General features: G+C 41.2%; 1 protein-coding gene across 2 annotated transcripts in view; it reads left to right on the top strand.

Moving 5' to 3' along the window:
- Nucleotides 1-865: 865 nt before the first annotated feature.
- The window catches only part of Il18 (interleukin 18), a 16,668-nt gene continuing 12,118 nt past the window's right edge, over nt 866-5,415 (top strand). For both annotated transcript variants that reach the window (XM_028783820.1, XM_028783819.1), the window contains exon 1: nt 866-1,134. The gene's annotated coding sequence lies outside the window, so the exon portion shown is untranslated. The remainder of the gene's footprint in view (nt 1,135-5,415) is intronic.

Genomic DNA, 5,415 nt, shown 5'->3' with positions numbered 1-5,415 from the left:
GAGAGAGAGAGAGAGAGAGAGAGAGAGAGAGAGAGAGAGAGAGAGAGAGAATAACTCTTAGAAAAAGTTTATTAGCGTGATGGCACACACTTGTCCATCCAGCACTGGGTGGTGGAGATAGTCAGCTCCCTGGATCTCACTAGCTTATCAGCTTAGCTAGCCAAGTCATGTGAACTCCACATCCTAGGGAGAGACTCTGTCTCAAAAACCATTATGGATAGTTCTGAGAACAACACTTGAAGTTGGCCTCTGCCTCTGCTTGAACGTACAACTTCCCTACACCCACACATGCATGCATACATACATACATACATACATACATACATACACACAAACACAGGAAAAAGTATAATGCTATAGATTATAATGCTATAGGTATTTCACAATAGTGGAAAAGTTTTACAAAAATGGGCTGTTTCCAGGCCGTTGAGAAGTAAATCTGAAGAGCTTCTGTCAAGTGTCATGTGACACCATGTTGAGCCTGGGAAAGTAAAATCCTGGTCTTAAAGGTCTTAAAGGGGAAGAAAGAAAATACTATACAAAAATAATTTTATTTCTCCCCAAAATATATTTTAGGTATAATGGTTATAATATAAAAATTACTACAATATGACTGCTATTCAGTGGTCTTAGATAAAAAAAAAAAAAAAAAAAAAAAAAAAACATTTCGTGTGAACTGTGCAAGAGCCTCAAAACCTACAAGCTGATATGAGAAAGGATGCTCTAACCACCCAACCTGGTTCCTTTTTTTACATTGTAGTCACCTGACTTTCTGAAAGAGGCATGGTTCCAGCTTTTACAGAAGAGATGGTTTGCTGAATAGTAACATTTACAGTAAAGGAAATGCCTGTGTTTTCTAACATTTTGCTTCAAAATTCTCGTGCCCTGGCACTATGCAAAGGCGGGCCTGAGGCGTGCCAGAGGCAGTCTCCTCCCTTTGCCTGCCTTCTTCCTCATTCTTGTGCCTTGGTATCACAGACGCAGCCGACCTGGTGGGGGTTCTCTGTAGCTCCATGCTTTCTGTCATCCTGGCTGCCGGCTCCAGCTGCTGACAGGACTGCCATTTTCTGCAACCTCCAGGGTCAGGAAAAGAAAGACGTCTCAAAACTTCCAAATCACTTCCTCTTGGCCCAGGTAAGATATGTCCCTCTTTACTCAGACACACTGGCATGTGTAATCACAGAAGGGGCAGAAGCAGACTGCAGGTTGTTTTTTTTTTTCTATCTTTATGAGATGTGGGAGAGTGTCACCTCAGGACAGAGACTTTCTTTTCTCTCTTGAAAACTATTAGGGACCCTAAAGAGCTTCTGTTTCTCTTGGCTATTTACCATATTACTATAGTGTACTGTGCTAGAAAGGAAAACTGAGAAATTTTAAAAAGTTAACTAGTGAGTGTTTTGTAAATATATCATATATTCTTAAATAACATTTTTAAAGACAGCCATCTATCCTGGATGTTTTACAGCCTTTTGTATATTTGCAAATCTCTTTAATGTTGGACCCAATGGAAGGAAGCAGAGTTCTTCTCGCTTTGTCTTCAGACTGTTGCAACGGTCCACAGAATTCGCCTCTAACACTATCTTGTCCACTTGTAAGAGTAGGAGATCTAAAAGGCAATTGGCATCCAGGACGACTAGAAACAGTTTGGGCTGATCTGTGGACCACTAAGAGCCTCTTCTTTGGAATGTTGAGACCAGCTTTTCTTTCAAGGAAGCCTCAAATCCAAACTAGTTCTCTCAAAGCAAACAAGACCTTGTGCAAGGTTGATAATCAGGAAACTCCACAGCAGAAGACGTGGTCTGGTCTGGACTTGGGTAATATGATAAGATTCCCCAGCAAGACTTTATGTCGAAGGGGAAGGGCTGAATAAATAAATCGTCTTCTATTTTGAAGTCATACAACAAAACCAATTTTAAGACGTCCTTAATCTCTTTACTTTCTGCCTATTTTTAGCTGGCCAAATCCTATGCCAGGCTCCTTCAGAATATCTTCTTCTCTACCTTCAGTGTCTTCCCATTCCTGTTAAATCACAGTCTGAGTCTCCCATAAAACCCTCCATATTCTCCTGTTCACTTCAGGATAGAATGTTCCGCCTGCCACCCCACCCCAACTCTACCTCGTTCCCCTCCCACACGAGGAAGAGGGAATATACAACACCCAGTCTTCTTTCACACACAAATTCCAAGTATGTGAGTTGCACTTGACCTTTTAAAAATAAAGTCTATATTTAACAGTTGATTAAATATACCTGTCATTAATGATCTAATTTCCTGTTGTGTTCTGCCCCTATCCCTTCCACATCCCACAGACATACAGTTGTAAGATAGAACAATTGTCAAGGGTTAGATGACTTACTAAACTATCACCTGGCCAGTGAGATGGCTCAGCAGGAAAAGTGCTATGTCAAAGCCTGCTGATCTGAGATCCATCCATGGATCCCTTCTAAAGATGGAAGGTGTCCCTGATCTCCACACACGAGCCGTCACACACAAGCCATCACACACGAGCCATCATAAACTCAGACACACTCAAAACACAGGTGTTTTGGTTTAATTTAGTTTTGGTTGGTTGGGTTGTTTGTTTGGTTTGTTTCTTTTGAGACCGGGCCTCACTATGTACATAGCTTTGGCTGTCATAGACCTACGTAAACCAGGGTGGCCTCTTACAGAGATCTGCCTGTCTAACAGTGCTTGGATTATAGGCGAGTGCTGCTACAGCTGGCTACAATAAGGGTGTTTTTCTTAAAAAAGAACCGAAATGTTGAGTGTTGGTCTTGCTGAAGCCAGGACGACTTCCCACAGGATTGTGGAGATTTAATCACATACCAGGCCCAGCTGTCCGGCCTACACCTATTCCACAGAACTGGAGCTCCACAGACAAGACAAATGGGATCAGAGTCGTTTGTCCAGTTCAAGGCATTTTACTTTTAATACAATAGTATTTTTTAAACTCCTGGGAATTTGAAAATACTGGTTGAATAATATTCTCTAGCTGAGTGTTGCCTACCAGTGGTCTCAACCTTCTTAAAGCTGGGAGGGGTTCTTTAATACAGTTCCTCACGTTGTGGTGACCCCCTAACCATAAGATCATTTTTGTTGTTACTTCGTAACTTTTCTAGTGTTGTGAATTGTAATGTAAGTATCCATGTTTGCCAATGGTCTTAGGTGACCCCTCTGAAAGGGTGGTTTGACTCTCAAATGAGTTGCGACCCACAGGTTGAGAACCACTGTAAGAGGAAGTGGCTACTAGGACATTGGCCCCATATAAATGGCTCTTTCCTGGCAGCTTTAACTATAGCCTAGAATTGCAGAATGCTAGAGCTGGAAAAAACTTAAAAGTTTGACGTCCAGCTTCCTTGTTTTTCAAATGAGGAAACTGAGACCCCCTGAAATTAAGTAACTTGCCCCAGGCAAAACTGGAACTCATGAGACCTAATTTTCATCATGATATTCTGTCATCTCTCTGTGAGCTAGTTTTCAAAAGCTTATACTACAACTTTTTGATTTTGAAGATCTAATTTTTTTGGTATATATTCCTAGGAGGCTTTTTATGAGAACATTAGGTAAAGGCTGGAGAGATGACAAGGTTAGAAAAGTACTCAAAGTCCTGCATTCAATCTTCAGAACGCAAACTTAAAAAGCAAACAAGCCAAGCTGAGCAGAGTTCACACTCCCAGTCCTAAGATGACAGAAACAGGTGGATCCTCAGAGCTTGCTGACTGTCCAGTCTAGCCAGCAGGCAAGTTCCAGGACACTGAGAGTCTGTCTCAAAAAGTGGGATGTGGCCAGCAAGATGGCTCAGAGGATAGGAGTGTTTGCCACCAAGTCTGGCCCCAGAACTGACTTCTGCAAGTTGTCCTCTGACCTTAGATGTGTGGACAGACACACACGTACACACACACACACTCACACACAAAATATTTTTTCTTTACTTTTTAAAAGGATGATTGATGGTACTTAATGAATAGTACCCACAACTGTCCTCTGACATATGAGTGTGGGCACACTCACAGACACATGTACATACATGTGAATAGATGAACATTTACACACACATACATGTGCAAGAGATTACTAGATGAAATGTTCAAGGCATTCTTACCCACTGGGTACTGTATTTCTTAGATTAGGATTGAGAAAGCAAAGAAACATACATGAGGATGAATCAGAGAAGAAAACCAGAAAGGAGTAAGGAAGAAGAAGATTAGACTTGACATCATGATACACTCAGAGCTCACAGGAGTAGGAACACAGTAAGTGAAAAGTCTACAGAAAATACATAAAACAAAATTAATTAGGAAACTAGAGGAGTATTCGATCCATTTCTTTTCTTTCCTATTTTCGTTTCTCCCCCCCCCCTTTTAGGTTTATTTATTTATTTACTGTATGTGAGTACACTGTTGCTGTCTTCAGACACACCAGAAGAGGGCATCAGACCCCATTACAAGTGGTTGTGAGCCACCATGTGGTTGGTAGGAATTGAACCCAGGGCCTCTGGAAGAGTAGTCAGTCCTCTTAACTGCTGAGCCATTTTTCCAGCAAGGAAAGTATTTAAGAAAGTCTTATATTTTGATTAATGTGTTTTTAGGCTTCCCTTCTTTTCTTTCTTTCACTGAGTTTTAGAGGACAGTTTTAAGGTCTGTCCCCCAAATAGAATGTATTGGTTGCGCTATGACCCAGGTGAACTTTGAAAACTCAAATTTAACCTGTTTTTCTCCTCCCCAAAGAGATCAAGCTTGCATAAAGAAGATCTGTTACCTGGCTCCCCTTCCTTGGTTTTTATCAAAGAAACTACACTGCAATTGTAGGAAATTAGACAAAATCTAAATAATGTAATAGGAAAGTAATTGTTTTAACTTTGTAAGTAAAATAAATAATAGGAATATTTTCAAATTAAATGCTTGGTCAAGAGTGGCATAATTTCAGAGCTGCTAGGCCAAGGGGATTTTAAACTGTTAGCTATTGCCAGATAGAAGATGGTGCCCTAGTGGGGTCATCTGCCTCCATCACTATGGAGTGAGTTAAACCATTGCTTCCGTATCTCAGAAGCTCTCTCACCGAGCCCTAGCGATAACCCCTCTCCACATTTTTTAACTTTTTTTTTTTTTTAATTTGGGGACAGGAACTGAGTTACATAAGCTGACCTTGAACTCACTCTGAGTTACCCAAGCAGGCAGGCGTCTCATCCGTCCTTGTAACTGGTGTTACAGGCCTGTGCCATCAGACTGGATTATAATGCTATTTTATTAAAGCATTATTTTATCACAGCGTGTGTGTGTGTGTGTGTGTGTGTGTGTGTGTGCACGAGCACACATGAGACAGGTGTGTGGGAGTCAGAGCACATCTTTTGTGGAGTTGGTCTCTTGGGAACTGAATTCAGGTCTCCAGATGTGGACTGAATTCAGGTCTCCAGATG

Source organism: Grammomys surdaster, unplaced genomic scaffold, assembly GCF_004785775.1.
Source record: "Grammomys surdaster isolate TR1022 unplaced genomic scaffold, NIH_TR_1.0 1164, whole genome shotgun sequence".
Taxonomy (NCBI): Eukaryota; Metazoa; Chordata; class Mammalia; order Rodentia; family Muridae; genus Grammomys; species Grammomys surdaster.
Note: the sequence above shows the minus strand (reverse complement) of the source record. Positions and strands in the feature narration are given on the sequence as shown.